Source organism: Vidua chalybeata, chromosome Z (assembly GCF_026979565.1).
Source record: "Vidua chalybeata isolate OUT-0048 chromosome Z, bVidCha1 merged haplotype, whole genome shotgun sequence".
Taxonomy (NCBI): domain Eukaryota; kingdom Metazoa; phylum Chordata; class Aves; order Passeriformes; family Viduidae; genus Vidua; species Vidua chalybeata.
Genome location: NC_071570.1, coordinates 20,793,660 through 20,806,376, shown reverse-complemented (window position 1 = coordinate 20,806,376; position 12,717 = coordinate 20,793,660). Strand labels below are relative to the sequence as shown.

At 33.1% G+C, this 12,717-nt stretch overlaps 1 protein-coding gene across 1 annotated transcript in view; it reads right to left on the bottom strand.

Annotated features, from left to right (window-relative positions):
* Positions 1-12,717, bottom strand: part of PTPRD (protein tyrosine phosphatase receptor type D) — a 975,596-nt gene that overhangs the window by 905,107 nt on the left and 57,772 nt on the right. The window contains exon 4 of the mRNA XM_053932226.1: positions 4,166-4,273. The gene's annotated coding sequence lies outside the window, so the exon portion shown is untranslated. The remainder of the gene's footprint in view (positions 1-4,165; positions 4,274-12,717) is intronic.

Genomic DNA, 12,717 nt, shown 5'->3' with positions numbered 1-12,717 from the left:
ACTACCTGCCTATTCAAAGCACTAAAAAAGAGGAAGAGAGAAGCTAAGCTTTTTTCTTGCCCTTATTTATGACTTGAATCAATCCACCAAAATGTCATCAGTACATAAACAGTTTCTTTTTTTCCTGTGTCTAAGGGAAATGTCAGTTCAATATGTCTCTAAATTCTGTTATCTTCACATATATAAATGGAACAATAATAAGAGATTACAAGATGAAAAGACAAATCACAACCAATTAGACCTTGTCAAATTTTGTCATCACACAGGAAAGCTGCTAAATGTTAACCTTGACCTTCAGCATATATTAAAATCAGGGACTATCAGTTGATAATCAGTTAAGTGCTCTCTCTGTGGAAAGACTAGAAGACCTCACCCAGTGAGGGTACTAAAAGCTTATGAAAATTTGATCCTGATGTTATCCAGATGCAAAGTGTTAACCTTCATAGAGACGAAGTCTGAAACCCTGGGAACAAGGGTCAAGATAAACAGGTTCCATTTTTGGCCCAATAGCAGACTCCTAATGCCAAATGTTCACTTTGCTGTGACCTTGTTCCCAAATGTAGAATGAATACAACACTATTTCTTTTCCTTGCCTTTTACTCTATCACTGGGACAAAGATGGCCTAGAAAGAGACTGAGTATTCTGGTGTCAGGGTATTTTAAACTGCTGTAACTTGAACAGCAATAGTTTTAAGCTCTATATCCTTCATTTTTCTGGGTTGTATTTTTTGTCACTCATATTGTAAGTGTTTAGCTAAATAGACTAATATACACATATTATATTTTTATTCAAAAGTAGTCTCTCGCTTTAGCTCTTGTACTTTGCTCACTAGAAGTACTTGTGAAATATATAACTTAATAAACTCATTTTTCATCTGACTTTTTTTTGTGTTCCAGAGTATATAAATATCTTAAAAAGTTTAGTCACATTCTCATCACACTCTATTCATTCGGAATTTTTTTTACCACATGCCAGTTAATATTTGGGAACAATTTGAATCGTACATACTGAATATATATACCAATGTAAAAAATGAACCCGGGATGCTCTTAGCTGTGGTCTACTACAATAGGAATCATGTCCACATTTAAGCCTGAATTTCTGATATTTTCACTTATTCTTCATACTTTGCCTCAAGAAGGTTATCTTGGCATCTAAAATAAAAAGAGGTCCATATGTTATGGTAGAGAGCTATCTCAACATCTCACAGGCTTACTTGCAATTAGTTTCCATCCCCATACCACAAAGGTCAAGTCTAACTCCATTATATCAATGCCTGTCTCATACTCTGGTATGCAAAGCCTGCCAGATGTGAACTCACAGTATGACCAGCAGTGCAAAGTCACTTTCCCGTATCTGCTGGCATCATCCTTGCTAATGCAGACCAGGGTATGAGACTGATTTTTCTGAGTCTACTGCTGCCTTGGGAACAGCCTAGTGGCTCGAGATGTCCCAGAGCCATTACTGCAGAGCAGCTTCCCAGCTGGTCAGCATCAGCCTATACTCTTGCTTCCAAGATGCAGCACTTCACATCCATTCTCATGGGGTTCCAGTCAGTTCATTTGTCTCTGCAGAAGCCCAAACTCCTACTATGTTTATCTCTTCATGAACATTTTGGATCTTCTGCAAGCATGATGAGAGTGAAATCTGCACCACTATTCAGGCTATTAATGAAGAACATTAAACATTATTAGTCTTCGTATTTATCCTAGACAGAAAGTAGAGCTTTCTGGTCACTAGCTGGACTTTTTATTATGGATCACAACAGTAAGACTAGCAGTCCAGGCCACTGTCACACTGTAGGTTGCTTATCTGGTTCATGTCATCACCTACCTGGTAATAAAGGTACTATGAAAGCTGCATCAAAGGGCTTCATGAAGTCAGGGTAATCAAGTGCAGGCATCTTTGCCTCTCTACTGTCTTCTCATCAAGGCTATCACATTGGATAGGTATGATTTGCACAGACATGGATTTGACCAAACTTGTTAAATAATGAATCTTTGATCTAGAGCCACCTCTGTTCTACAGTTCATATAGCAGGTGTTAAAATATAAGATGCTACTTATCTGTCATACATGATTATTGTGATAGTTCTAAATTATTAATTTCAATTTAAAATAACAATTAAATAAAATAAATAACTATGACCTCAAAGAGATGTGTATACCATACAAATTCCTCATCAGAGTGTTGAGGTTTGCTTTTATTCATCACTTTGTGTATTAACTATGATAGTTCCATAAATTTTTCTCACACATGAGAAATATTTTGAGTTTGTGAGACACAGAATTTTAGGATCAGGTTGCAAATAGAATGGATGAAATATTCAGTAAAGTTTTGTGTATTGATACAGAAGTACTGGTGCTAATTTCACCTTGCATATGATTGAAGAAATAGATAACATCCATTATACTTCCACATTGCTTCTGCTTATTATAGATGTGTCTAAGAAGTAAAATATTTTTGCTGCTTGAGAACATAAACTTTTGATTTCTTTGCATAAACTGCATAAACTTTTGATTTCTTTGTCTGACCTTAGAATATTGAAATATTGAGTAAATAACTTTTAAAAATATTCTTACTTGTTAAACCACTAATGACTGATTTGTGCCAGAAAACAGAAGAAAATTATTTGTTTACAATATTTCACTTTTAACATATATTTTTAAAAAACCCTATCTGCTCCATTCACAAGAACTGAAATGTTTTTACAAGAAATTTATAAGTTGACAACTAGAAAAATTATGTATATTTAATATATTTATATATATAGGTATATCTAGCAGTCTCCAGGATACCTAAGCAATGGTCACAAGGTGAATATACTCTAGCCTGAGATCTTTCCCCTCTGTAAGTATATATCCTATTCAAGAGTGACTTTTGGCAAAGATATATCTAAATCATATGGGGTGTTGCTCATTAGTTGCTTCATCTTGTCATTAATTAGATAATTACAAAGAACTCACATTCTCAAAGTCTCAGGGTTTTTTAGTGTAAGTTCTTGCTAGGATTTGTCTTTTTCAGTAGTTACTAACAAATATTAACTCACTTTATTCAATACATTTGAAAACCTGTCAAGAGTCCTATTTCTATTCTTTAATGTAGCAAATACTGTATATAAGTGATAACCTACCTAGGTTTGGCTAGCAGTGGACCAAGAATACAAATATACATTCAAGTTTGTCAGTATTTCTAATAATCAGTAAAGCAATTGATGACCCAAGACAAATTCTGACAATGAAAAGAACTTAGCTTCTCTTTTAGACTATGTCTATGCAAATAGCTCTAAATATATACGCTTTGAGCAGTTTTCAAACTTTCAAGTATTCCAATAATGTGAGCTAGTTGTTTGTCTTGCAGTGACACCAACACATTTTCAGACATTCAGCAATTTTACAGTAGTGTATCTTTTATTTCTCTCTGATAAATGAACATATTGCATTAATACTCTGCTTTTACCACATATTTCTTTCTTCTTCCCTTTCTATTGTTCACCCTTTTCTTCTTTTCCTAGGCTGGTATCATCCAGGTTTCTTAGCAGTTTTCAAAGAGGAAAATAGATTTTCACTGAGAAATTATATTGTCAGTAAAAAGCAGATCCGACAAACTGAAAACCATCCTGCCTTTTATCTTCTCCACAATTCCCTACTAGCTATAATAAAATAGGAATTTTTCAACTTCTATTAGGAAAGAAAGCAAAACTCTAAGTAGCACTGAGATACTGGTGTCCATGAATGTTAGAAATCTAAGGCTAGAAGGATGAGAGGTACACTTTAATGTGTGTGCATAATTCCTGTGTGCATGACTGGAGCACTGCTGTCACCTTCACCATGTGAAGGATAACATGTAGACCTCCCTCAGAGATAATTTTTGGACCACCAATGCTTCTTACTCTGTCCTTCACCCACAATTGTCTCCCATGAGAAATGCAGTGGGAAGTAAGGTTAATTTAGTTAGCACCCAAATATTCTTACTTAGTTTTTTTTTCCACCAGTTTTTCTTCTATATCAACAGACTATATTTTGTCTACATTTTGTTAATCATTGAATATTTCCCCCATTTCATGTTTATATTTATGTTTTATAATAATTTATCATTACTTTCTGAGAGCAGGCTTTGTAAATTTAGTCTGAAATGAATCTCCAAATGTGTGACATCACTTACTTGGAGTTGAGGCTGATCAGTTCTACCACAGCTGGTGCCAACATTCTGTCAGTCAAATTCTTAACTGCATTGTAAATGCTGAGGAAAATAGTTGCTTTTTACTCCCACCTGGAATGAAATACAGTGTCAGTTACTATTTTTCTTCCCTGTCTTCCAAGTGCAATAAGACATTTATTATATTTATTATATTTATTATATTATCTTATCCTGTCTCATTAGGGGGGTCATCAAAACAGTTACACAAAGGATAGAAGCATTGACAGTTTCACTCTTTGAATTTCTCCTTGATCATGTGATACAGTATACATATAAATAAGTGTTCTAAATAATAATTTATTTAGTTATTTATTTAATTATAAATAATTATATTAATATATATATTATATTAATTATAATAATTATATTAGTAATTTATTTAATTATATTTATTCACATATATATTTATTCATATATGTATGCATTTCAAATTGTTGATGCTGAAGAAATTAGTCAGTAAATTCAGCAGTAGCAAATAGAAGTGTTTCAGAGCAAAGTAGTTTAATGTGGGTATCTAAATAACAAAGTTTCAGTTTTATTTTGATCTTGAAGTACCATTTCTTTTTTCCGTTTCTTCTTATTAGGAACTGTAGACTTCAAATTTATGACAAAATTATTTATAAAAGAAAAGGTTAAAGAAAAGGTATCTCAATTTTAAGCTGCTCTCTGTCACCTTTGGAAGGAAATGAAGATGAGAAGTCCTAACTGACTGAAAGAGCAACTAATAATGTAATGTAATGTAATGTAATGTAATGCAATGTAATGTAATGTAATGTAATGTAATGTAATGTAATGTAATGTAATGTAATGTAATGTAATGTAATATAATGTGATGTGATATAATATGATATAATATGATATAATATGATATAATATGATATGATATGTTATGAATATCAATCTACAAGAAGATGGGGGAAAGAAAGTTCTGAAAATCATAGCCCAATCAGTTTAACTTAAATTCCTGGGGAAAAAAAATTATACTATCACTTTTCATGAAAGCTATTTGCAGGAAGAAGAAGGTCAACCAGTAGCAGCATGGCAACAAAGAGATATCTGAAGGGACAGATATTAATGAAAATATGTGGGAGAACACAGTGGGAAAATCAGACATTTATTACACCTAGAACATGTAAAATATTCAGTAATTTTGTTGTCTTGTGACCATATGATATTTCTGTCCTTCCAACCAAAAGAAAACCAAACATATTACAGCTCTCAGCTGTATTGCAACACAATGAATAAATTTCTACAGCCAACAAATTTTTCAGAAACTCACTGACTTAAAACAATTTAATAGTGAGCTTTCATACAATGGTAGCAATATGGACAGAATAGCAGTGTTCAGAAAATCACAGGTGGCTTAGAAAATTTCAGATCTTTCTCCATCAACATTTCTTCCTCTAAAGGATATACAGCTTATGAGGAAATGATGGGTTATAAAAAGACTCTACAAGAAGATGGATTAATAGTAAATAGCTAGTTATTCAATGCTGTATATAAATATTGGTTGGAGAGGCGCTGCACATCTGACAAATTTATGGCCTTTCATTTAGAGTGTAAACATTTAGGAGAACTAGACCTTGTCACATCCTGACATTATGTTATGAATTAATGTTATTTTATTGAAAGCAAATTGTACATCTTTATTTCATGAGAAAAATAACTATGCTCTGACTTAAAAAAAAAATCGGTAACACTTTTCCTGTTGTCTAATTGCTTAAAGAATTAATTAATTCAAAACAATTGAAATAATTTTATAAAATTAATATGTGATTTCCTAACAGCTGAAAGCTCCTTTTACTATGTTCTAATTCTAATATAAAGAAACAAATTCCTAATCTTAGACATATACATAATTCCAAGAAATAAAAAGTCTATTCCAGAAGCATTATTCCAGAAACACTTTGCAGCTCCAGACTCACATCATTAGTAAAGTCATTTTCTTAGAAACCCTTTTGTAGTTGCTCCTTCAGTACAAGCTTTAGTGGAAGTTGTTTATACATAAATCCTCTGTTCAGAGAAATTTAATTGAAAATGCTTACAGATTTGACCACAAATAACTATCAGTACAGAACTGGAAAAGGGCTTTTGTTACAACTCCTATAATATTTTTGAATTTCAAAACATTATTCACAGGCAGTATTCCAAAAGTGTTTGAAGACTTTGTCAGAAACCAACAATAATTCCAAAAGAAAAGTACAGAGGAATTATAACCATATCTTCTTGATACATTTAGACTGCAAGGGTAAATGAGTATTATGTGCAACTGAGAATGAAATCTCTCCAAAGTACTTCAAAGATAAATTCACTTTGCTGTATATGTCATCACAAGTTACATCTTGAAAACAACACCTCTAGTCTGGAATTCTCCAAGGCAGAGGAGCGCAGGAGACCTATAATTAACTAATCACTGAATCATCACCAGAGGTTAAGAGGTAAAAACCTCTTCTCTTTTCTTACTCCTAACTTGAAATTGGGAAACAAACTTGTGCAGCAGAATCCTGAGATTTTTCTCCCACACGTCAGCTGCTGTAGGGAAACAAATTGGGTACACATTTTCAATTCCAGTGAAGCAAAAGCTACTTTCTGTCAGAATGTATTTTCCTTGCTAAATTTTAAATTAAAATTTATTTCTTTCAATCTACTTAATCTTTTCCTGTTTTTTTCTTGGCTTCTCTTCTCTTTTTTTCCCAGAACTCAGTTTCCCCTTCCCTTAGTTCCACTTTTACACATTTCAGTGTCAGCAAACCTATGAACACTTTCAACATCTTAACAATCAGCCCAGGAGTTGGTTTTTCTTTTTTTTTTTTTTTCAATAGGGATGCAGTTGGCACAAAGTTATTTTTGCCTGTATTTTGCACTTGTTATCAGTTGGGAACAGAAGGAAATACCACTTTGGCTCCTGAATGAAAGCAACAGATAAGCATGACACTTTGGGCTGTCTGCTACTTCTGTTAGCCACTAACTAATAGAGCACTGAGCATTACTTCTTCTCTCTTCTATGATGTATGCTGAAATTCCCTGCTAGCAGGCCTGAAACATTTACATTTTCTCAGAAAACAAATTGCAAAAGCCAGATGCCAATATATAGTTGACAGTGTTAGAAAAAAAGTTAAGCTTCAGCATTGATGTTTACATATGGTCTTCTGGTCACAATTAATTCCAGTGTATTCAATTCAGACCTATGACACTGCTCTACAAAGACAAAAGCTAGACATTAAAGGAAAGCTTATGAGGAGAAGTAACATTTCTTATTAGATGAGTTGATAGATGATAGAAAAAAAATTACAAGATTCTGGCACAAAAGCCTTTGTTCAAAGGAGTATAGGGTGGAAGATTTCACATATGCTAGATGCTATTTGGGACATGGATATTATACCTTGTTTGAAAATTTATTTTTAAAATCACAAGACATAATATGAAGTCCTGCCTCAGACATCACAGAAATAACACACCAGTGAAGATTTCCAATGTTTATGTGATATTCATGATTTCTGAAAAAGGGAAAATAATACACAAGTTATCCTTAGTAGTGTAAAATAGATTAAAAGGCAAATTATTTATAAAAATTACATTATATTCTTTTAGCTTCCATAAATACTACAGAGTTCAGTAAGCTTTTGCTTAATTCTTTGGACAGAAAAGGTGGGTACATAAGATGATGAGAACTTCCCTTTAAAAAAATTAAATCCTTTTTTCTATGTCCTTTCATTCACACGTGTGGGATATGACCCTACATTATACAGTCTGTATGTTTAACAACTAATCCACTTTTACAATTACATAAGCCTTTCTAACTCTGAAATTTCATTTATTCCACATATTTTAGCTCCATTTGTAATTTGCAGATATATTTATATGGAGACAGCTAATGTTTCTATTATCTTTAATTATAAATATGGAAACATTATTAAATTAATAGAAAAAATGACATCAAATTAATAAAGCAAAGTAATGAACACATATGTTACATAAAATTTCTGTGCCTGAAAGTGATACCCTTTTAGAGTAATTTTTGCTTTCCCAGTGATGCAATATTTTTGCATTCGAGAGCTTAATATCTCTCTTTAGTTAAAGATGTCAAAACATTTTCCATTGAATAATATCCTACAGATATAGTCATACAATTTAGAAACAAATAAAACAAGCAAAAAAAAAAAAGAAAGAGAACAAAAATAAAAGTGTGTTCTCAAATGAAACCTTTTTAGTTCTTCAAGTTTTGTGTAGATTACATTTTTAAGTTTTTACCAAGAATATAACTAAACTAAAAGCATGGCACAGAAAAAGTACAGAAGTTAGAACAATATTAAAATACACTTAATTTCTGCTAGTACTTGAGCACCTCTGTTCTATTTCTAAGTGTACAACATAAATTTTAACTGACAATATTAACACACACACACAAAAAGAACAGAAACATAAACCTACATAAATTTTTACATGTCACACGAATTTAAGAATTTTTATTCATAACATCCGTTTATGATATTTGCATTACGAAACACTGCAATCCATGACAGAATTTCCAATTTCTTCTTTATAATATTAATCACTGTACTTTTATAAAAACTCTATTTATCAGCAAAAATTCATATACCTTTATACCTTGATTCTCCTTGTGGAAAGAATCATAATGAATCTATTTTACCCTATCATGCTTTCAAGAGTGAATAAACATATTAGTCTCCTGCTGCCCTCAAAGTTGTAAATTTGGCATCATACTAGCTATTTTACTGGCCTCTCAGAACAAAATTTCCAGGCTTTCTTGACCTAATAAGAAGGTTTTCATCAGCTGCAGTATCTTTTAGGTAAGATTGCAAGTTATTATATTAAGACTGCAAGTCCTTATACTGCAAGTGATGACATGCTTGAGATAACAAGAAACTTCACAAAAATACAGGGCAAATGCAGAGACAGCAAATCTCTAACATATATTCAGAGACTGCAAAGTGTTAATAAAAACATTGATCCTGACTTCAGAACTTAAAGTGACTGAGATTCTCACATTCTGATTTATGCTAGAAAAGTAATGGCTTTTTATTTTAAAAATAAAAGCAAAGGCATCTTCTAAAGCAGTGTGGAATTATAAGAGCTGATTTCTCAGTACAGATTCCAACATCTCTGCCTGTTCCAAGACTGCAGTAGTCTACTAACTATTTGAAATCATAATCAACTATGGGTTTATAGAGAGAGATTTGGATTATGTTTTTAAATATTTTTTCATGATAATGCAAGAGTCCTAATTATAAACCTATATTTTCTGCCTGTTGTGGCAAGATACTGGGGAGGAGAGAATGAAGGGTGTTTTCTGTGAGAGTAGGAACTTTCACAATGTGAGACAGATAAAGTTCTAGGCAGCTCCAAAATAGATCCACTGCAGGACATAGCTTAATGCATCAACAAAGAAGATTTTGCTTCTCTGATAACATATATCTCAGAAAAGGCAACATATACCGTGTCGCAGCTGTGAGACAAGAATGAGAAAAAATGTGAGAGAAACAACTTATAGACAGTAAGATCAGGGGAGAAGGAAGAAAGATGTGCTCCTGGTACTGGAGTAGGGATTCCTCTGCAGCCCATGAAGACTATGGAGAATCAGATTGTTTTCTGACAGCCCATGGAAGACCACGCTGGAGAAGATAGCAACACTGTAGGCCATAGAGCTCTCCACACTATAGAAAAACATGTCCTAATGGAAGTTGTGGATTGTGGAAAGTCCACATAGGAGAATGTGAAGAGCCCAAGTGGCAGCATATTTTCTCATAAGACCTACAGCCCATGGGGGACTCATGTTGGACCAGTCTGTTCCTGAAGGACTGTACCCCAGGGGAATGACCCATGCTGGAGCTGTGTTATAAATGCAGGATGCTAGGTAAAGTTAACTACTTAGATTTCCTTGAGGTTCATTATATTCTTATCTAACTAGAACTATAAAGTAATTATTTTATTTAATTTCATAGATACAATGTTTGCTACACTGTAGCAAATGGTATAGATATTCCACATTGTTTTTTTTTAATCTTAAATGCATAATCATTAATCTGGACTTCACTTGTTTATTTTATTTATCTAACTTTAACAAGGTCATTTTCTAGAGTGCTATATTTCTATCCCCATAAAGAGTGTAGAGACATTAACAGATGACAAGAATTTTCAATCTTATTTTCTCTTTCTGTTCTGATAAAGACAGGAAGTGAGTGATTGCCTGGGTGGGGATATGGCAGCAATCCAAGGTCAACCATGACAACGGTCAGCCTTTTGATCTGAGTGCTGCCAGAATTGGTATTTTCCCTTAGTTAGAGTACATAGGGGTAATGATTGTATTCACTTCTCCCGGAGTAGGTCATGACATCAAGGGAGGCTATATGTGTTCTTCTTCTCCACGATTTCAATATTGAAATGATTTTATTATCTGAAATACACACACATAAGTCAAACAAAACTCAGCTAGGTTTTGTCATTTCTTGTCAAGAAGTGATTTATTCTGATCATAAAATTTAGAAGCTGAAAAATTATTTTCACATTATGTCATTTCAAGACCTCTGTCTACACATTTTGCTGTAAAGAAAATTAAAAAGTTGACAAAAATCTCCCAAACTCCCTATCAGACTTATCACGGAAAATTTGCTACTCTAATAAAAGTCCGGTGATCAGCATGACCTTGATTATGTCAGCAGCTAAAAATATTTTTAAGTGTCTTTTTATCTATATTTTCTTCCAGTCTGTAGTTGCAGCTATAGTCTCTGATTCTTTAGAGGAGGAGCTGAAATAATATATCTAACCAATTACTCATCAAGACAATGTACTCCTTCACTTTGCTGATGGCTGCCTAAAGCTTTGAAGCATGAAATTTGATTTTGTTACTGGTTTAATGTATAGATGCAAGTACAAAGAACATTAAAATGTCAATGCATTAAATTTTGTTTTCCCCAGTAGTCTTGAAAGATGATGATGATGAGGATGATGATGATGATGATGATGATGAGCAGGATGAGAAGGAGGAGGAAAATGAGGAATCAGAAAATTAAATACATCATTGTCCAAATGAACAAAAGCAGTCCTATGTTTATTAAAACTATGCACAGAGGTTATAAAATTTTCTGGAGTGAAGTATACCTTTGAAATAGTTGTGTTATCAAAGGATTGAAAGTTGTATTACTCTGATATTATTTAAATATCTCAACTAGAATATTTATTTCTAAATCTAATACCTGTCTAAAAGTTGGGTCTCAATAACTGGTTTTATCATTTTGTCTTCAAAACTAAACAGCTGTCCTCTCCTTTCAATTACAGTAGTGTGCATATACATATATATTCATGTAGAATACATCCCTCAATAATCCTTCTGATTAAGCTAGACAACTTAATCTTCAGAGGTCTTGAATTTTAAGGGTCGCTTGGTTCTATTTTCAGAATGAAAGCTCTGTCTTCCATCCCTGACAAACAGATCTGTCCTTAAAACTCATGGCTGAGTGAATAATCACCATTCATGTATGCTGCAGTTTGGTATTTCTTAAATAAGTTGTCCTATTTTTTAATAGGACATGGAGAAATTAATGCATATGGCAGGAAAATGACAGAAAATACTAGAAACCGCTAGATGGTAAAAAAAAAAAAATACAACTTTACTTCATTTTGATACTACAGACCCTTATTATTACAATCTCAATGGTGACCAAACTGCTTATAAATACTTCTCAGGGTAAAAAGGAGTGAATTCAGAAATTTTTCTACCAGTCTTAAACTGTAACCTTAGAGCCAGATTCAGAGTTGGCTGAAGAATGAAGTCTGTGAAAAATACAATAGATAAGGTAGCTGCAGAGACCACAAATACTTTCAAATCAGAGGAAGAAGGGAAAAAGAGAAACTTCACATACAGTTTCAGCATACTGCCAAATCCCTACTTAGATCACATTTATTTTCTAATGTGATTTTTAAGATAATATTCATTAAATTTAAAAACCCCCAACAACAAAAAAACACTACAACACATAAGTTAATTCCAGAGGTGAAAAAGAAGATCTAGTAGTGCACTTGGAGGAACTGTTTGACCAAATTGTCTTCTGATGTGCTGATATGCAGTATGTCATGAGGCAAGGACAGCTGTAAATGTTTTTCTATCACAAAGCCATAGAATCATGAATAATTCAGACAGGGACTATGGGAGTGATTTTCTTAGTCCAGTTCCCCACTTAAAGCAGAGACAACCGCCTGTTTTTTGCATTTTTTTGCAAATTGCATTTTGTCAAGTTTGGAATGGAGGCAATAAAAACAAGGAACTTGAGGGAATATAGTTCACAGAGTCTGATTACTGTATTTAGTAGGGTTTCCTTGATTCTTCTAGAAGCTGTTACCCTGTAAACCCTAGCAAACACAGCTTAATAAGGGAAAGACTACTAACATTCAAATCACTATTAAATTTTGAAAGTGGATTTTTTTTTTCTGTTTAAAGATAAAAGTTACACCTTTGATTTAAAAATGGAATTAGGTACTACCTCCCTCTATGCAATGTT